At 51.3% G+C, this 21,306-nt stretch overlaps 1 pseudogene; it reads left to right on the plus strand.

Moving 5' to 3' along the window:
- Positions 1 to 20,698: 20,698 nt before the first annotated feature.
- LOC110577320 lies at positions 20,699 to 20,995 on the plus strand (annotated as a pseudogene).
- Positions 20,996 to 21,306: the final 311 nt, after the last annotated feature.

The raw sequence follows: 21,306 nt of genomic DNA on the forward strand, positions 1-21,306 counted from the left end.
ACCCAGGGCTGAAAGTGTTTATACTGCAGTCTCAGGATCTACCCTAAACCTTGTGCACAACAGACCTCTCCGAGGTCCCGCAATGCACCCGTGAAGTGGGATCTGGAGGGCTAGCTGGTGATCACATGAGACGCCATGCACGAGCGCGTGCAAGTTAAATGTGTGGGCAGTATGCTCATTTGAAAGACGTCTTCCCAATGTGGCCCTTCCAGCCACTAGGTTGCTACCAGTAGGACACAAGCTTGACCCCCTGCACGAGGAGGTAGCTTTTGATGTAGTTGAGAAGGAGGCTTGCCCCCGAGAGGGAAGGAGCTTGGCAGCCGCAGCTGACCCGAATAGCTGAGAGGCAGTGCGAGCAAAGATGGAGGAGGTAGAAGGCCTAGGGGTGTTAGGGACCATGGTCTTAGATCCAGCTCTCACCCTTTCCCTCCCAGTTCCCACTTTCTCCCTTAAAGAAAGCGTTCATCATGGGGGTCACCTTGAAAGCACATTTGTGTATATATAAAACTCATTTGCAAATGTGGATCCCTTATCGGTAGTAACAGGTAATTTGTGTTATATACCTCCGACTGCCTGGGTTCTGAGCTCCTTGGTGACAGGGACCAGATTTTTATTATGTTTATTATCACTTCTAATTCCTGGCATCTGGCACACAGTGGGCGATCAGGAACTGCTTAATGAATGACTAGCCATTTTTGACTGTCCCTTCTTCCCCTCTGCTGTGGCATTGGGCCAAAGGCAGGAGACTCTCTGAAACCAGAAATCTTAACTTAGGTCTACAACCAGCATGACTCAGCAAAGGATTAAGGGATTTGGGCGACGTAATCCTCCCTACGTGACTCCTGGGCAATGTTAGGATGTTGGAACCAATGCCTCGGGTTTCCAAGGCCGGGCTCAGGCTGGTACATGGACTGCCGGGCTCCCTGCTCCAAGGTCACCCGCCCCCTTTCCTGTTCAGCCCCCTCGCCACCCTGACAGCCAGGCTGGTACTGTAGGCACAGCTGTGCCCAGGGACTTAATTACATACTTGGGATTCTGTTCTCTCCAAGACCAGGTATTAGTTTTTAAAACAGGGGCGGCAAGGGATTGGAAGGAAGACAGGAGCTCGGGAGAGGCAAAGACATCTAGGAAGAATGACAGACAGACAGAGCTGGAAAAAGAGCACAATAACCTTTTGACCTTTCGCTCTTTTGAGCAAACAACAGTCCCCAGAGGTCACAGGTGGAGTAACAGAAGACGAGGTCAGGCTCAGAGCCAATGTAGCCTTAGCCCAAACATTTGCCGGTGTGCAGGTTACCACTTGACGGCACCACTTGAGTTTTATATATACACAAATGTGCTTTCAAGGTGACCCCCACTGCCCCTCCCCCCTGCCCTAGATGTATAAAGGGCCTCACCCTTTTCTCTTAATATTTTCCAATGTAGTTACCTTAGAGCAAGGGGACAGATCCAAAGAATCAGACTTGAGGTTCTGTTTAGACTAGATGACTGTTCCAGACACTGCTCTCATGCTAGCACAGGTATTAATTAACTCATTTCATCCCTACAGAAAGCCTTTGATGTAGATGCGATTAAAAGCCCCCATTTCACAGAAAGGGAAATAGAGGCACAAAGTGGGTAAGGAAATTGTCCAAGGTCACACAGCAAGCAAGTAGCAGAGCCAAGATTCAGGCTCCAGGGTCTATGTCTGCAACCCCTACGCTAACATGGCTCAAGAGAACTGAGAGAACATCTCCAACCATCTCACTTTACCCAGCGTAAGGAAGTGACTCGCCCAAGGTCATCCAGCTTGTGAGCAGCAGGTGCCGGGGCACGTGCCCAGATAACGAAGCCCGAGCTGATCCCTCCCCTCTGAAAAAGGTCAACAGGGACAAAGATCTTCAATCCTCCAATCCCAGTTGCCCCGCCGCCAAGGTTCGTAGTCCTTGCTGCCTTTGAGGTGCCCCTCCCCAGATGCCCCCGCCAGGCCTGCCTAAGGCTCACCTCCTGGGTGCAGGGGAGGCTCTGCCCAGCCGTCCTGCAAAGAGTGACAGCTCCGCCTACCACCCTGTCATCTCTGCCTAGCTCATCCCTGTCAGCTGCCTCCCAGCTCCCAGCTGTCTGTCAGCAGCTGCTCAGGGATATAAATAACCAGCCGTTGGCAGAGGCACCCTGGCAGAGAAGGGCGGGGGCGGGCGGTAGGGGGAGGAGACAGAGTGGAGTGGTGACGGGCAGGGAAGAAACTCAGGGGTATCCTTCAGGCTTGGGGCTCGGGGCTCGGGGCTCAGATACTCTGAGCTGCTGCTCAGGGGTGTTAGTTGAGGCCCAAAAGAGGAAGGGGAATTTGGGTTTAGCAGGAAGCCACAGAGCAGAGGACTGGAGCAGGCCGGCTCCGTCGTGCGCCCGAGGCTGTTGGGTGCCTGGTGATACTGAGTGACCCCATTCTTCTCTCCATCACCCAATTCTTGAGGCAGTACACAGGGGGCTCCTCTCCCCGCCCACTACTGATGGGGTATAAAGAGGCTAATACTATAAAGAGAAGGGAGGTCCCCCGAGGCCTGACCAAAACACAGACTATGGCAGAAATAAGGAGTAAGAAGAGGTTTTGGCAAAACTGGGAGAACAAGAGAGTGATTTAAGACTCAGCAAACATTTATCAGGCCCCGACCACCTGTTGGGCACTTTCCCCCCATATCACCCCGTTTCCCCGTCTCTCTGATCCCAGGGGTGGGCGTTATCTCGAGGTTGAGATGAGGACTCAGAGGAGTGATAAAGAGAAGCAAGCATAGACAGGCCTGGAAGCAGCTTTCCAGAGCATCAGGTTCGGTCTCCACGTTCTGCTGAGGAGACTCAAAGAAGGGGGTGACAAGCCCAGAGACACACAGCGGGGAGTGACAGGGCAGGCTGGAAGCGGCTGACAGCTCCCAGCGGCCAGGTAGCCCCTGCCCCCACGCCCCAGCTGCGTGGCGGACTGCGGAGCAGAGTCAGGGGAGCGGCCCTGCTTAGCTGACGCTGGGGGAAGGGGCTCCCTCGTGGAAACACCTCCGGGAGCTATTCTATGGCTGCCTTTCTAATACCTCTTGGTCTCTATAGAGCAATGGTTCTCGCACTTCCCCAGACGCCAGAACCACCTGGAGAGGTGTTAAAATAGAGTGCTAAGGGCGCCTGGGTGGCTCAGTCGTTAAGTGTCTGCCTTCGGCTCAGGTCATGATCCCAGGGTCCTGGGATCGAGTCCCACATCGGGCTCCCTGCTCAGCGGGAAACCTGCTTCTCCCTCTCCCACTCCCCCTGCTTGTGTTCCTGCTCTCGCTCTCTCTCTGTCAAATAAATAAATAAAATCTTAAAAAAAAATAATAAAATAAAATAGAGTGCTGAGCCCCTCCCTGGACTTTCTGAATCAGTGGGTGTTTTGTTTATATTTTTTATTTTCTGTATATAATGCTTTGACATCTTTAAAACCTTTCTGGAGGCCCCCGGGTGGCTCAGTTGGTTAAGCGTCCAACTCTTGATTTCAGCTCAAGTCATGATCTCAGGGCCGTGGGATGGAGCCCAGTGTCCGGCCTATACACTCGGCACAGAGTCTGCTTGTCTTTCTCCCTCTGCTCCTTCCCCTGCTCACTAGCAGACACACATTTTCTCTCTTCTTCTCTCTCTCGCTCTCAAATAAATAAGTAAAATCTTTAAAAACAAACAAAAAACCTTTCTAGTCGGGGAGAGAGACTGCCCCTTCTAGGACTAACCAATTCTTAGAGATGGCAAAGAGTTCAGGGGAGCATGCCTTTGATATGGAAACTCACCCCGAGCCACATGTCCTCTGCCTGGCCCCATACACTCTGGGAGGCAATACTCCTCTGCCTTAACCATCCCAGGGCCAGATACCTGCGACCGCCCCTACCACTTAGAGCCCACCGAAATTATTCGAACTAGCCAATCATAACCTCTTTGCTCTGCTCTGCTTTGCCGTTCCCTCAGAAACCCCAGTAACGGCTGTGGGCCGGGCTCCCTCCTTTGCTTCAGGTCCTCCGCCTCCTGACAACACTGGTGTGGCCCCACATGGCCCTGCGCAGTGTGCTTCTGTTTCCGGGATCTGTGAGTATAATAAACTTTGTTTTCCTGAGCTTCTCCTGCATCTCTTCTTGTGGCTGCCTCTCACTGACCATCACATAGAAGGACACAGTATAGTAGGTGTGGGGTGACGCCCAAGAATTTGAATTTCTAACAAGTTCCCAGGTGATGCTTACGCTGCCGGTCCAGGAACCCCACTCTGAGAACTATTGGTAAAGGTGTCTCCAAAGTAGCCAGAGAGGAATAGACACATTTGCATAGGGCCCAAGGAGCCTCTTGAAAGGAGAAGGGCCAAGACGTCGATCTCTTATTTACTCAGATGCACTAAGTCCTGACGGACCGAGACGGTGACCTTGAACATCACTGGCGGGAATGGACACCAAGGAGAATTTAGACAAGGCTCTGCATTGTGGTCCCTGGACTGCAGCATCAGCACTGTATGGGGGCTTGTTAGAAACGCACCTTTTTAGGCTCCCCCCATCGCAAACCTGCTCAGCCAGAATCTCTGGAGGTGTGGCCCCGAATCTGTGCTCCAGCAAGCTCTACACAGGAGATTGTAGTACACAGTACGATCCGGGACACACTGATCTAGACTATCTGGCCTTCCTACTGGAGTCTAGAATATCTTGGTGGCAGACTGGCTGGTTCTATGGCTGGAAACTCTCCCCGACCCAGCTACTTAGCTGGCCATCTTTGGGGACAGTGGCTGAACCCGTGAGTAGACACTCATTTGTGGTATGTCAGGGGCCCAAGCCTGGAACACTCCTGTGTGGGGCTGTGCAGGAATCTGATCAGCAACAGAAAGCCCAGGGGACCGTGTGAGCCCAATGTGGACCATTGTTTCATTAGCAGGGACAGAAGCATGGGCTGCTCAGGCCCTCCAATGACCTGCTCACAGGTCCCTTCCCACTGCCCAAGGACTTTCCTAACAAGTACAAGGGGCAAGAGATGGGGAGGAAGACAGGAACATCGAGAAAGACATCCTGGGCTTCTCTCTAAATCCTGCCGATGGATGCTTAAAGGATTAATGTAAGTATCAAAAACATCCGCCACCTGATTTGTTACCCTGAGATGATAAAGCACATCACCCCGGTTATCTTTTGATAATTTCATATTTTATTTATGCTTCTGATAGAGTTGGTTGCTGAGACATATGTCGATGAGTTCTGACGCATGGTAACCTGAAGGCAAGGGCTAAGGAAGGTCATCCCTGGCAGCACAGCATGGAGCCCAGCATGTCTACCCTGCCCTGTCCCGAAGGCCCGCACAGGCCAGCAGCTGAAGAGGCTTCCCTGAAGGCCTGCTGCCCGGGAGGGTCGAGGAGAGGGGGGATAGGGATGACGCCCCTGAGCACCAGGGCAAGTCCAGCCTCGTCCTCTCTGCCACGCCTTGCATCCACCTGCAGCCCCCGAGCCCGAAGGCTGGTTCCCACCTCGTGGCTCTGCCAAAGCTGTTATCTCAGTCTGCAATGTCTTCTCAACCAGCCCCGATGCCAAACACCCATGCCAGCCCTGCCCTCACACAGTAGGGCCATTTCTCACAATGCCCCCTACTGGATGCCCTATGTGCATCTGTTAGAACCCACACAAGTTCTGCCAAATCCCCAAAGGCAGAGGTCGCCCTGCCTTGCTCTCTCTTTAGACTCAGCATCTTGTTTGGTGAACAAGACAGCTGCTACCCAGGTGGAGTTTATACTCAGATGCAATTTTTATAAAGATCCAAAAAAGGAATTAAACCCTGATGACGAGCCCTAAATGCCTGATATTTTACCAATTAAACGACTAAGACTTGAGTACCTCATCTGCTTAAGAAACACTCCTGCTCTGAGGAGCTCCCAATTCGACGGGGGAACCCAGCTCCCGCCCCCGGGGAGCTCTAATCTGGTAGAGGTGACACATCCCTTGCCCTCGAGAAATTCCCAGGATGATGGATAAATCTATTAGTCATGACACTGTTTCCTGCTGTTTACTGGTCCCTTTGCGTGTGGTGGCAAAGGTGCTCCTGGAAGCCCATAGCTAAAGTGCCCCAAGTTCACAGTCCAGAGGAAGAGTCCACGTCCTAATATCAGATCTCAGAGAAGGTACTATGTGGCCTGGCCAGGTGCCCCCCACCTTGGGCCCATGGAGCAGGGCGAAGGAGGGGCGGGCCAGTTGGCTGGACCAGTCTGCACAGAGTGGGTTTGCCATAGGAAAGAGTTCTGGCATGGGGTTGGGGGGAGGGTGGCATGTTGTGCTGGACACACGAAGATACTGCCCCAGGCTGCCGAGGAGGCTGGACTCATCCAACCGGCCCAGACCGTAGCTGTGGGCACATAGGACAGAAGCAAGTGCAGATCAATACCCCAGAGACCACTTAAAGGCTAGGAGGATCCTGGCACTTGAGGTCAGGTGGAATGAAACAGGGAACACATACAGGGGTGGTGAATCTCGACCAGGAGTTGGAAATCAGAGGGCAACAGGTCTTGGGGGCACAGAGGAGACTGAGGGCTCCTTTCAGATGCCCCGGGGACAGGATGGGGTGCATTGCAGGGATACTCAGAGACCTAAGGCTCTACCGTTCCCACAAACCTGGCCCAGGGCCCTTCCCCCTCTGCTCCCAGTTATAACATGGGGACACTACCCCCATCAGTGGTTGGGACCAGTTCTTAGGAACCCACAGTCTTAGGACTGAGGAGAAATATGCACATCCTTACTCTTTCCAGAGGGAGAAACAGGGGAGGGAGATTTAAGTCCCATGGAAATTAGGAATAATGGTAGGGGGAAGGGAAATTGAGAAAGACGGAGAGACAGAGACAGAGAGAGGTTTTTAGCCTGTGAAAGGAGCAGAGTACAGGGTGGAGAGAGAACAGGGGCAGCCCTCACTCCCTCACTGTTGTCATGGCAACACAGACAAATCCAACTGTGCCCGTAAACACCACTGTGTGTGAGTCTTTTTCTAAGCCAAAGCCCCAGGACAGAAAGGAAGGGGGACAACAGAGCCCGGGGTATGGGGATCACCCCCAAAGAGCTTGCACCTAGCATGGTTGGGCCCCGCACAGAGGCCCAGGGACCCCCCCAACAGGGGCAGGAATGGGGGGCTCCTTTCAGAGGTCACCTCTCCCCTTGGAGCAGACAGAGGAAAGCCCCGAATGCCAAGGGCCTTCATCTAATAGAAAGGGACCTGATGATTATGCACAGGGTTTACCCACTAGGACCGGTGGGGCTGTAGGGGGAAGGGGAAAGGTTTCCTGTCAGGTGGGCCAGAAAGTGGCACAGCTCTGCCCACACATATCCCACAAAGCCACAGGGGCTCATCCCCAGGACCAGGTCCCTGCCGCATTCTCCCTGGGATGGGGTGCTGGGCTCCAGATGAATCCCAGGAAGGCGGATCCCTCCAGTTGGCTGGGGGAGGGGTGGCCTGGGAGGAGTTTCCGCCGACCACCAGGGAAGCTGTGTTACCCACCCACCCCCACCCTTGGCTCCCTCCCTTTTTAGTCCCTGGCTCCCCTATCCTCTGCTCAACTTCCTTTGCAGCTCTTCCCTTCTTTCCTCCCCGCCCTGCCTCTCTGCCCACCCACCCTGCTTTTCTCTCCTTTTCCTCTTCTCTTCTCTCCTTCAGGCTGCCTCTTGTTCCCCAGGTCCTCTCCCCACTCGACCCCCCCCCCACCTGCCTTCTCTATTTAAATCGATACCAAAGCCGGAGGAGTAGGTGGAAAAATACCACGCTGGGGACAGCAGGGAGGAAGGCTTTAACGGTAGGCTTTTTGCTTCCTGCCACAGTAGAACCAGAGCAGAGATCCCAAGAGGCATTACCATGGGGATGCAGGTCACCCACGCACCCTGGCACTCACAGCCTGCACCCCAGCCCAACACTGTCCCTCCCTGATGGCAGGAGACAAGGAAGGAAAGAGGGGCCCCACACGCCACACCACACTGCAGCTCACTGTGATTCTAGACTCGTGGGGAAACTGGAACTTAAGCGTGGTTCATCTTGGGCCCAGCCCCATAGAAATCCTAGGTATTCTGCATTTGTTGAAGCCACCCCAAAGCCCCTGCATACAGAGTCATATACTGAGGTACCAAGGAAGCGGGAAGGTGGGGGGCAAAGGGGGCTGGGTCCCTGCTCTGGGGAGCTCCCAGAGTTGCTGGAACAGCTATGCCAGGCCTGTGTGCTGGATGGCCCAAGACCTGGGCCTGGGAGGGGGGACATGGGTTGGCCTGAATGTCTGGTGTGGACACATCGGTTGGGAAGACTTTCTCCAGACTGAAACTAAAGTTCAATAATAAAGAAGGTCCTTTGATTCCCATTCTGCTAAACTAGAAATGCTTTTTAGCTGTATACCCACCCAATGAGATAGGAGCTGTTACTAATGCCCTTAAACACATTTCCTGAGGCTCACAGACCCTTATCTTCGGTAGGGGGTGGGGGTGGGGGGGTGGCAACTACCCACCGAGGAGCCTTTCCAGGTGCAGGCTAGCCAAAGAATGTCCCAGGATGTCACCCTGGGCCCCCCAAGGGAACTGTTGGCCCCGGAGATCCCCCAAATGGATCCAGATTTATATCCAGAGTCACCCAAGCGTCTCCTGGACCCTAGAGTTTGGGCTGTGGGTGGTGAGGAGCAGGGCTGTCACCCCAAGAGCCTTTACTCCTGGTCCAGGGCCCCATGCTGTGGGGAAACATGGATTCTGGGCCCCCCAAGTGCCTGGGGTTGGGGTGTCAATGATCAATCAGCAACACGTAGAGCTGCACGTGTGTGTGTGTGTGTGTGTGTGTGAAATGACTGAAACACACACCGCGCAGAGAGAGAAGAGACAGGACCCAGCCAACAAGCACAGGTGGTAAGCACACAGACTCAGTAGGGCCTGTGGAGTACTCCGCTTCTCCCGGTATTCACCAGTTTATACCTGCTGATCATAGCGGTTGTTGTGACATTCTAGAACACTTTGACTTTTCAGAGCTTTCTCATCTAGTATCTCCCTTGATCCTCAGAGCAATTTCACAAGGATCACTTCCCTAACTGCCAGGATAAAAAGCTCTGAACTCAGAGAGGTTAAGTGACTTGCCTAAGATCACACAGCTTATTAGATTTAACGTTTGATGTTTCCAGTGGGCCAGAAATGTCTTCTTTTTCAAAAAGAGACAGCACATTGCTTTGTGGCTCATTGGCCTAATATACATCAGGTCTAACACTGGTCTAATACCGCCCAGGAACTTGCCCCTGTAAGACCTTCTGGGCTTGGGCCAGGGTGGGATGTGTGGGCAGCCGCCCGACAAGATGAGACAATAAGTAAAAGACCAAAATTCTTGGAAAAAAGGCAGACCCCACAAGACTCGTGAGCTGCACCTCAATATCAATTTATCTGCACACATACACATCACCTGGGTGCCCCGGATGTCCTCTCCCTGCCTCTTGGCATCCTTGTGGCCAGGCCTGCTTCCCAGAGCAGAATCCCCGATCTAAAAGGGGGAGCAGCCCTCCTTCCTGCTCTCCAAGCTCTGCTCATGTGGGCAGGATACACACACCCAATGACTTGACACAGGCAAAGAAAACAAACAGATGCAGAGGCTACAGCCAGCCAGCCACAGGAGCTTTGCACAGCCACGCCAGGGGGTGGATGAAGGAGCAGAGAAACATCACTGGGGGGTGCCGGGGCCAAACACCTGGGTTCTGGGTTTGGGAACTCACTCTCGGGCTAAGATCTGGTCGGTATGTAAGTCCAGAGTCCCCTCCGCATACCCACATCCGGCGGGGGGAGGGGCTGGGGGGAGGGGTTGCTTAGACACCCCAGGCCCTAACCCAGGTCCTGAGGCTCCCTTTGGGTCTGGAGCAGGAAGGTGAAGTGGCAAGAGGCCAGATGTTGTGCCCGGCGAGGGGTAGACAGGAGGCGCTTCTGTCATCGAGGGCTGGGCCAGCCACCTCCGGGGGCCAGAGAAGGCGACCAGAAAGCCAGGCGTGGCCCGGCCCAGCCACAGAGCTGCGCCAGCACCCCTCCTCCGGCCTGTGGGTCCTTCCTGACAATAACCGGCCTTCTGAACAGGCTGGGAGGGAGAAGCCACGGCACAAAGGAGGAGGCCTAGAGGACACGCGCATCAGGTCACACTCGACCCACCGCCAGGCCTCCTTGCCTTCTTGCAGCTCCCTCTGGCCTCATTTGAGATCTTCTGGAGGTTGATTTAAATCGAGCTTTAAAAAAAAAAAAGAAATCCCTACCTCATAGCCCCCTGGCTTATGCTCCCTAGCCTCCAGTTTCCTGCTTGTAATTTGGACAGCACCGAAAGATATAAACATCTCTGTCTGAAGAGCCCCCTGAGGAGCCGACAGCAGCGGATCCCCGGCCGGGCGGTGACCAGAGGCGCCCACCCTGCCCGCCCTGCCGGCCCCGTGGTCTGGGAGCACCGCCGGCCGTGGATGGGGTGCTGGCCGGCTAGCGGGGCGCCCAGGGAGACGCGGAGGAGGGCCCTTCGGCTCCCTGCACCGCGGCTGTGTCTGCAGTTTACAGCCGGGCACCTAATTTATAAGCTGTTTTTACTGCTGTTGTCAAACAGCCACAAACCAAAGAAATAAAGTAGCCAAAGGAACAATGTCTCCCCTCTGCCTGGGCCCTCCCAGCCTGTCTGCTGTGTCAGGGGCTCTGACTCAGGGGCTGGGGAGCCAACGTCCTCGGTGACAGACCCTCCACAGTGACTCCCTCCGGGCCCGGTTAGGGCGGGAGGCACATTGGAGGAGGTTGGTGGGGAGACCAACCATATTGGAACCCCTCAGTGGAGAGCTCCCCAGCCCCCTCCGGAGGGAACCGAGGACCTGCCCCCACCCGCTGCCTCCTGGCTGAGTGTACCTGGGACCCGCTCTCCGGCCCTGTGTGTGGCTCCCTCCCCAGCTTCCCCGTGGTGCAGAGTGGACCAGGGCCAAGGAGGATGTTTGGCAGGAAGAAGGTGGTGATAATGTCATCACCCCAGGGCTCCATGCCAGCCCCCCTCACCCCCCAGGGATAGCCCAGCCATCACTCTGCCAGCTCACAGCCCTCAGGGTCCATAACGGATGGCCTCCAGACTAGCCCTTGAGTGGACTGTGTTGTTCCCTTGTGGGAAATAGTGTCTTCTATAAAATGATACCCTAGAGAGCTTTGGGGCCCCCTTCTTGTCATTCCTGGGCAGGGCCCATGGCAGGCAGGTGATGGATATGTATGTGAGGGATGAAACAGCATGATTCGGGGAGGGAAAGGGGGCAAAAGCCCATGAAGGAGGTGGCTGAGTGGTAGGTAGATGTAAGGGACCCCAAGGGAGCAGCTGGTAACCACTCTGGACCCTCCCACTGGACTCTGGGGAAGGGGGCAAGGGGAGCTGGCTATTTCTGACAGCCACGCCTCTCCAGTGGGCCTCAAACACATCAAGTGTTTGGTTAGATGTCGAGGGCCTCAAATGGCCTCTTCTGCGGTGAGAAATGTCAAGGCAAGGCCTCTCATTAATCACACACAGGAGTGCAGACAAGAGAGATTGCTTCTCCCGGGGCACCCGGGAGCGTGTCACAGAGCTGAGTCCTGAAGGCTGAGTTTCCCGGCTGGAGAAGAGACAGCTGTGGAGAGCAGGATAGGTCACGGTAACTCAACTGCTGAATCCTGTTTGCTCTGGTTCAGCGCAGATAACCAGCGGCAGCTATAGCTCTGAGTCGAGACCACCCTCTCTCCACAGCCACCCAAACCACAAGCTCACCTAGACCCACCTGGGATTGTGGTAGAACTGCCAGCCTAAGCAACACCCCGTCCACGTTCTTTAACCCAGACAGAGACAGATCACAGAAGCCCTGCTCTTTGTCTCTCCTGCCCAGGCCAGGCCGCCCTCCACTGGTGCAAACGCATCACACCCCCTCACTCTCAACCAGCACCCCTTCCCACTCACCCCCACACTCAGCTAGTCTGTCATTCCACAAGCATGTGGGCCTCCTCAATGTAGGGAGGATGGGAGATGCTGGGGAGGGAGCCTGGACTGAGTTCTTGACTCTGCCCTCGAGGAGCTCACAGTCGAGTAGGAAATTCTAGATTGAGAGTCAGGAGTGATGGCAAAGTCCACCCAGCCCAACCACCTCACGGTAAGGAAGCTGGGAAAGGTCACAGAGCAAGCCAGTGGCAGAGCAGGGCTAGACTTTCATGCTTTTTCTGAATTATGTTGTAATATGTACAGATTTGGGGCACCTGGGTGGCTCAGTCGTTAAGCGTCTGCCTTCGGCTCAGGTCATGATCCCAGGGTCCTGGGATCGAGCCCCGCATCGGGCTCCCTGCTCGGCGGGAAGCCTGCTTCTCCCTCTCCCACTCCCCCTGCTTGTGTTCCTGCTGTCGCTATCTCTCTCTCTGTCAAATAAATAGGTAAAATCTTTAAAAAAAAAAATATGTACAGATTTGGCATCGGACCAGGGCTCGAGTTCTGGTTCTGCCATTTCTTAGCTGTGTGACCTTTGAAAAGTTACCTAATAGGGGCACCTGGGTGGCTCAGTCGTTAAGCGTCTGCCTCCGGCTCAGGTCATGATCCCAGGGTCCTGGATCGAGTCCCGCATCGGGCTCCCTGCTAGGTGGGGAGCCTGCTTCTCCCTCTGCCTCTGCCTCTCTCTCTCTCTCTGACTCTCATGAATAAATAAATAAAACATTAAAAAAAAAAAGTTACCTAATATGTCTGAATCTTAGTTTATTCGTGTTTCAAACAAGGGGACCAATGCGTTGCTTACAGGGTTCTCATAAAGGTCAGAGTAAGATGATGTAAAGCACAGGCCCACAGAATGAACTCAGTAGATGGTAGTGTGTGTGTGTGGCGGGGGGAGGGTGAGTCCAGAAGAAGGAAGAGCAGTAAGGGCGGCTTAACGTGACTGTTGCAAGGACTCCACTTGCACTTCCTCCCATCCACCCTCTGAGTAAGCACTTTGGCTTTTGAGGACAGGTGAAGAAAATGAGTCACTTGCCCCAGGTTGCCTGGAGAACGGGGGCGGGAGAAGCACCAGTGGGCACCCACCCCCCAGTCCTGCCTGTGCTCTCCTGGCCCGGCTGCCTCATACGCAGCCCTCTGACTCTCAGCCGTACACATTTCTTGAGCCCCTGAGGCTTACAAATTTACACGGAGGCTATAGAGAGAAGGTGAAATCCTTGCCATCTAGGAACGTAGAGTTTGGGCAGAGAGGACATAAATATAACAAGGTAACCGACAGTCAAATCAACGCCAAATAATCCCATGTGAGTTCCAACCCAGGAGGGGTCACAGCGGGTTGGAATAATCAGGGAAGACTTCACAGAGGAGCCAAGGAAGTCCAACTGGACCTTGAAGGATGGGAACGTTCAAGAAAAATGGAAAGGTAGGGATAGACGTTCCAGAAGGTAAAAATGGAATGCCCAAAGCCCCAGAGGTAGGACTAGTCTCAGTATGGAGAGGGCACATTGAGTCCCACCTTTTTGTATCATCTTTGCATTCACTCATTCATCTTTTCATTCATCCATTCATCCAACACATCTTTCTTGAGCACCTGCTATTTGCCCAGCATTGTGCTAAACCCTGGGGATAGAGAGATGGGCAAGGTGTGGACACTGTTCTCACACTCAGTCTGGCTGGCAAGACCGACTAGACAAGGTGAAAATATTAAGGTAGACAAGTCTAGGGTGCTAGAGGAGCCAGAGGAGGGGCCCTTCATCCATTCTTGTGGGGCCAGGCAAGGTTTTCTATAGGAAGTAGTGTCTAAGCTGAAACATGAGGGACACAAATATGGAATTTTTAAAAAACATTCATATTCACTATCATCATGATCAGCATTGTCAAAATAACTTACATTTATTGAACCCTCACTAAGTACCAGGGATTAGATTGGGTACTTTATGTATATTCTCTTCTAATAGTTATGACATTCCTATGAAAGAGGTGCTATTCATTACCCCTATTTAGAGATGAAGAAATGGAGTCTAAGAGTATCTACAAGGCTCACCTGCGTCACATAGCCAGAAAGTGGCAGAGTCCAGATTCACACCAGGTCGTATGGGTCTTAACCTTTGTGTCCTCAATCATTCACCATCCTGGAAGTCAGGAAGAAGTATGCTTAAACCCCCTGCTATGTGCATGGGTACATGTGTGCATGGTTTGGGGCGGTGGGAGGGTGCTTGTTTAACCAACTGATGACTGCTGTCCAGTCTGCCCACAGTACTCCCCAGCATCACTCCACCTGCCCACACCGTCCAATGCTCAGCCTTCCTGACGTGGAAGGGGCTGATCCTTCAGAGGATAAACCTGGTGCTCCAAAAAGCCAGAACAACAAAAAGCAAAGGAGCCCCCAGAAGAGCCAGAAGCTTCTCCTCCTCCTGATCTTTCCCCACCCCATCAGCCCCTTTTGAAGATCTGGTCCCAGGGGAAATAGTGGGCGGGGGCCCAGAGCAAGGCTGGCTCTAAGTTACTGCCAGGGCAGCTCCAATGAAGTCCTACATCTCTTGTCACCCAAACTCCCCCAGTTAACAAACCAGGGCTGCCAACCAGAAATAAATGAACAGAACTCGTTCTCCAAGAGAGGCTGACCACGGTGGGCTGCAGATCAGCTCTGCCATTAATCACTGCAGGGTCTCAGGGTCTTCACCCACAAAATGAGGGGCTCTGTCCAGGCAAGCCTAGTCTGTTTCTAAGGAGATAGGAAAGGGGGTGAGATTCACTCCCAGCTGATTGTCTACCATCCTGGGAGCCCCAGAAGATCAGGATGCAAAAGGTGGGGATGGGCCTAGACGAGCCACAGGGAGATGAAGAGTAACCGGAGCAGAATAAGGCCCTGTCTTTCCCCTCCAGAAGTTTAGGAGGGGTAAGAGAGCAGAGCTCTTGCGATTGTTCACTTGGGGAAGGAGTGAGAGAGGTTAAATGAATCAAGTCTTAGAATGGTTCTTTCAGCACCCCCTCCCCTGGATACCCCCAAGGGCAGGCAGCACTAGGTACCCCACGACAACCGCAGGGTGGGGCCTCAGATCACCAGGAGCCCACCATGGGCTCAGAGACTTGGCCCTAAAATAAAGCAGCAGCACAACCAAGTCCTACGGTAATTGAATTCAGAATCTTCCTTAAACTTGAAGGTGAAGCTGATTAGGCTTAGGATAATCAAATAAACAAAATAAGTTTGTAGTCTTACTTCACAGGGTAGATGATCCACTTAGAATACAATACCCCAAGAGGAGGCATAGGCTGGAAACACACAGAGCTCCCAGATGAGATTATAATGATTCTGGGAAAATGGATTCATTGTAGGTTAGAAGAACGAAAGTATTTTAGCTATATTCCTAATACTGGAGAATCTAGCCCTTCCAAACCTATTCTGAGCATCACGCCCTTACAAAAGCTGAAGGTTCTTTTTTTGTAAAACAAAAACCAAAACCAGGAGATGGGTATTGGGACAAGCCACGGACCTTATGCAGATTACGCAAGTTTCACATGCACTTGTATGTGCGCACATGCGTGTAGCTCTATGCAATTCTATCACACATGTAGAATTCGTGTAACCACCACTATAATCGAGAAACAGAACAAAGATCCCTCGTGCTATCCCTTTATAGTAACGCCATACCCCGCTTCTCATTTTTAACCACCCCTCCTCCCCAAACTCTGGCAACCACTAATCTGTTCTACATCTGTATAATTTTGTCACTTTGAGAATGTCATATAAATGGAATCACGAAATATGTGACCTTTTGAAATTGGCTTTTTTCACTCAACATAATGCCCTGGAGATCCAACCAGATTGTTGCATGTATCAATAGTTCATTCCTTTTCTTGTTGCTGGCTCGTATTCCGTGGCATGGATGTACCACAGTTTTTCTAACCATTCATCCACTGAAGGACATTCAGGCTGTTTCCAGTTTGGGGCTATTACACATAAAACTACTACGAGCATTTACGTACAAGATTTTATGTGGACACAAGTCTTCATTTTGCCGGGACACATGCCTAGGAAGGGGGGTGCAGGATCACATAGTAAGTATATGCTTAGTGTTTAAGAAACAGCAGTTAGGGGATGAGGGATGAATGGACAGATAGACATGTCTGGGAACAGCAGGCTGGGAAAGGATTGTACACTTATTGCCCTATAAAGATTGAAGCTGCAGGAGACATGGCCGGGAAATGACCAAAGGCAACTGGAAGGAAGAGCTATCTGAGCTCCAAAGCTATTCAAAGCAATCTAGGGAGAAGTCAGAAACAAATTGTGAACAGCAGAGTGATACTAGCCTCCCATAAACCCCTAACCATGCTAGAAAGATGGGCTGACCAGAATGATTTTCAAGCCATGATCATGTGCTGGTAAGTCAGGGCCCTATACACAAAAAACACAACCAGAGAGGCTTAATTATTTACCAAGGAGCTGTGTGGTCCAGCCCCAGCCTCCCCTGACCAAAGGGGCTGCCAGGGGAGGGCCCCAGACCCTTCACTCTCTCCCTCCACAGACATGAGCTGAGGCCCTTCTCTGAGCATAGCACTGTGTTGGGCTTCTGTCTACACCAAAAGAAGCTGGTATCTGGACAAGCGGCAACCATTTAGAGATAACACCTAAGTTCTGCAGAATAAGAGGATGTTGAGGGCTGTCCCAGGGCACCTTAAGAATATAAACATCTCTTTGGGGTGCCTGGGTGGCTCAGTCTGTTGGGTGTCTGACTCTTGATTTCAGCTCAGGTCATGATCTCAGGGTCATAGGACGGAGCCCCACATTGGGCTCCGTGCTATGTGTGGAGCCTGCCTAAGATTCTCTCTCTCCCTCTCCTTCTGCCCACCCCCCCCCCAGCTCATGCTCTCTCTCTTTCTCTAAAAAATTTTTTTAAAAAAATTAAAAAATAAATAAAGCATCTTTCTCTTAAAAAAAAAAAAGAATATAAGCATCTCCACCAGCTGGAGCTTCTTAAGAAAGGTGGACTCCAGGACATGGGGACGGGGGACCTTAGGAACAATGGCTAACACTCACTGAACACCTTGTCAGGCACCAGGACTGTGCCAAGCACTTGATAATAATTTAATACTGTAAGAGTCATGCAACAGGTACTTCCTGAATTTCCTACTATGTGCCAGAATGACCGAAGAAGATGCAGATTTCACGGGATGGGGAGAATCCCCATCACAAGAGACAAAAGTGTCCTAGAATAGTCCCAGCCTGGCATAGTTAATGCTCTTCTGATTTCCTGTGCTGGATATCTAAGCAATGATTCAGTGACTCTCCAATGGGGAGGGGTGGAGAAGTTTAACCTCCAGTTTAGAACTTAAATAGAGATTGAAGAGCACATTCGAAATGATACTATAATTCTGCATTTGAAAAATAAACATTCTTTTACTTTTATAGTAAAAACTAGAGTAAGTCAGGCTTGATAAAACGGTCTTAGCTAGCGCAGGTCCATAGAAAAGGATCATTCCTGAAGAGGGCAAAATTCTGGGGCAAGACGCAGCAGAATCTCTGAAGGCGTGTGTGCTATTTTTATGCTCATCACAGGAAGAGTTTGAGTGAAGAAAAAACCACCACACAATGTTGTTCTAGGGGGTATCATATTCATGCTGGCCCTACCCACATGATAGACCCTCTCTCGCAACCAAAGTCCGATAACATGAGCTTCAGAGCACCAGTCGGGGGCCTTAGGTGCCTCCTGCACCATCTTTCTTTGATTGACACTGTCCCTTTCCTCCAAGAAGCCCTTTGTAGGATGTCAGGTTGTTCCCCTTTTCTCAAGTTGTCCAAGGAAGAAAGCATCTCTCATTCTGGAAACTGGGGCCAGCTCTGCCTGAAAAATCCACTGTATTGGTCAATTTGCCCAAGAGTCTGTCTGGGTGGTAAAGATCCTTTGCATCAAGCACTCCCTTTGGGAAATCTGGCCGTTGGAAGCAGAGAGACTAGATAGTGGGAGATGATAGGGTCTCCAACCTGAAGCTCCCCCTGAACAGCATCTGGCAGCCCCTAGAATGTTCTAAACCTCAGTCAATGGGAAAAGAGCAAGATCAGCTTCTTCTCTTTGTCCTTAAGAAAGAAAGAAAGAAAAAAAAAAGATACATTCCAGATAATTTCACCGTGATGAAGAACTGCTGAAGTAGCAAAGGAAATAAATTAACACCATCTCAGCTAAAATCACACACAATTAAAACCTGGATCTGAATGTACTTTCCTGTGCAGAGAGAGCATCTTGAAAATGACATGCATTAGTCATCCACTCCAGCCACCCAAGTCAGTGTATGGGGAAGCCATCCCTGAGATTGCAGGGGGGCAGGGAAGGAGAGGGGCTGAGTGCCTGACCCCGGTCCTCAGCTTTCTGTTGTCCCATGTGGAGGCTGAAAATTCTGCTTCTCTGTGACCCAGGCATCCAGGGCGAGACCCACCCAACAGTGGCAGGGGCCTGGGGTCCGTGAAGGGAAATTGGACCATGAACTATTTGTGCAGAAATGCACAAGAGTGGCCCAAGCTCCTGGATTCTCTGATAAGGGTCCTGGTCTGTAAGGAGCACAGCATCTGGGGGGCCATCTCCCCATGTCCTGCCTTCAGGCAGATTGGTCCCCCTCAGCTCAGGGAGACATGGCACGAATTTATGTCTTAGCTCACTTCTTCCCCCTGCTTTTCTTTTTCCTCTCCTTATAATTTTTCTTCTTCCAGAAAAGAAAAGAAAAACCCCAGCAAAGGAGATGAGTTTAGAGTGTCTGAAGAAAAAGAGCACAAAAAAGACTTTATGAACCAAAAGGCCCCAGGATCCCTGCATAGAGAAGTTGGTACCCAGTGACAGGCTGTTCATCATCTCCCCTGGGGGTAAAACGGGCGGAAACGTGATTTGTGGCAGAAGAAGCAATAGGGATAAAACCTAAAGATGAGATTTCCAAAGGTGAACAGTTTAGTCCCTTTGACAAGTGGCTCTCGGGGATTGTGGGATCTCTTTTCCACAAGAGGCAGGGGAGTTATGGAGGGAGAAGAAAGGAAAACACAAACAAATGAACAAACAAATCCAGTGAACTTCCGCCAGAAAACCTGGGGCCCCCTCCTAGCTGGGAGCCCAGGCTCCGTGAGCCTCATAAGGACTAGAATGCTCCTGGCACAGAATCAGGGGCTCGGTGTCAATTTTACTCAAGCTGCTCATCATGCAGGACAGCTGCTCAGGGCAGGAAAATGGACCAGGCTGACCTCTGCCTGAAGAACCATCAATCCTCAGCCTTCTCTCCCTTGGTCCATTGTAAGGCCTGATGGTCAGGACTTAGGGCCTAGGGTGCTTGCTTTAGACTGCAACTAGGCTGGGACTGGGCTGGGACTAAGGTGAGGCAGGGAAGCACCTAGAGCCAAAATGTATAAAGGCATTCTCTCTCAGGGTCCTGCAAGTGCAGGGTCAGCTCCTGAGAGCGACTACTTCCATAAAGGCACTAGCTTGCCTCTTTCTTGCTTTAGCCTTGCTGTTCAGCCCTCTGCCTTCACTGTTCGATGTGTTTCTAGAACTGAAGAATATAACAGCCCTCGATGAAGCTACAATCCCAGGGGGGTCATCTGGACTCATTAGTTTTTACCGATTGACTTTTCCCTAAACCCATGGAGGTGAGATGGAAAGGACAAAGTCAGACTGAGCCAAAATCACCCAGTCGATAGTGCTGTTTGATACGGAGAACAACTCAGTCACTTATCCCTGCCCTAAAAACTCCTGGATGGGAACCCCCACCCAGAGGATAGGGGCCCCGGAGGGGCAGGGGGTTATATGGGAGGATTCTGTCCTGTGCACAGAGAGCTTATGGGAAGTCTGCCAGGAGCAAGGTCTTCTGCTGGGCGCTCTGGGGAAATTGTAATGAATGATACAGTTCGTTGGGGGGAGTTTATAAGTTAAGTAGGAAGGCGGGATACCCAGATAAGGTAACTTCTTGGACAAAGTGCAACTGATTGCAAATAAACATAGAGTGGCATACACTGAGACTATTCCTGCAGAAGGGAAACAGAGTAGAGTGACCAGAATCAGGAGTGAATGGGTGAAGAATGGGGGGATGAGGGAATCCTGGAAAGAGTGGAATTTTCTCCATGGTTTATTAATAGTGGTCTTTAAAGTGTGGTCCTCAGAACCACTTGAGGAAGCTAGTCAAAAATGCAGTTCAGGAGCCCCAGTTAATGCTACTAGGTGGGATCCAGAAAACTACATTTTAATCAGTTCCCCAGCTAGTTCTTTTGCACACCCAGCTTCAGAAGCCTGAGTTTAGGAAGCAAAAATAGACCCAGGTGGTGGCTACTAGGACAGACCTTAGGAATGATTTTTTGGAGAGCCCTGTGGGCTCTAAGAGCTATGTTGGAATTAATCCAAATATTGGAAGTAAGATCATAAAGACTTCCTTCTCTGAAAGAAAATAAGAAGGAAAATAGAGGGGTCAGAGACAGTACAAAGAGAAAAGGACAGGATCCAGATACATGGAGTCCCAGTTTCTTTGCCCTGTGAACCACTTCTGAAATGCAATGTTCAGAAATGAATAGAGTCTGATTGGAAAAGAAGACAAGCAACAAAAGTAATGCCAAGTAAAAAGGCTGGATTTGAGTAAATACTTTATTCTTAACATGTGAGATGCCCCATGTGTATCTTATTTGCAGGCTTTGGGAATAAATAACCAAAGTTTGATAAAGGCCCATGGTAAGGTGTGTCCCAGCCAGCCAATCATCCCCGCCGTGCCTTGGGCCAAGGTTTCAACAGACCTCACCAAAATGCCATCTCAAATGGAACACACCATGGAAACCACGATGTTCACGTTTCGCAAGTTTGCTGGGGATAAAGGCTACTTAACAAAGGAGGACCTGAGAGTACTCATGGAAAAGGGGTTCCCTGGATTTTTGGAAAATCAAAAGGACCCTCTGGGGGTCGTGGACAAAATAATGAAGGACCTAGACCAGTGTCGAGATGGCAAAGTGGGCTTCTAGAGCTTCTTCTCGCTAATCGCTGGGCTCACCATCGCATGCAATGACTGTTTTGTAACACACATGAAGCAGAAGGGAAAGAAATAGGCAACATTGAGCAACACCCCTGGCCGCCCAATGAGAGTTCTCCCAAAGGGTCTCTTAAGGAATCTGCCCCACAGCTTCCCCCTGTATAAAGTATTCCATGAGCAGATCGGGACCCTCAGAAAATGTACAAATAAAATCCAACCCCCATTTGAGAAGCAGAGAAAGAAAAGTCAGATAAGCTTTTGATTTTTATATTGCTTGCATCCTCTTGCCCTCAATAAACAAATTCCTTTTTTAGTTCCTCAAAAAAAAAAAAAAAAAAAAAGACCCATGGTAAGAAACACACTGAACACCGTGACTCAGTACACACA

Source organism: Neomonachus schauinslandi, chromosome 6, assembly GCF_002201575.2.
Source record: "Neomonachus schauinslandi chromosome 6, ASM220157v2, whole genome shotgun sequence".
NCBI classification, from domain to species: domain Eukaryota; kingdom Metazoa; phylum Chordata; class Mammalia; order Carnivora; family Phocidae; genus Neomonachus; species Neomonachus schauinslandi.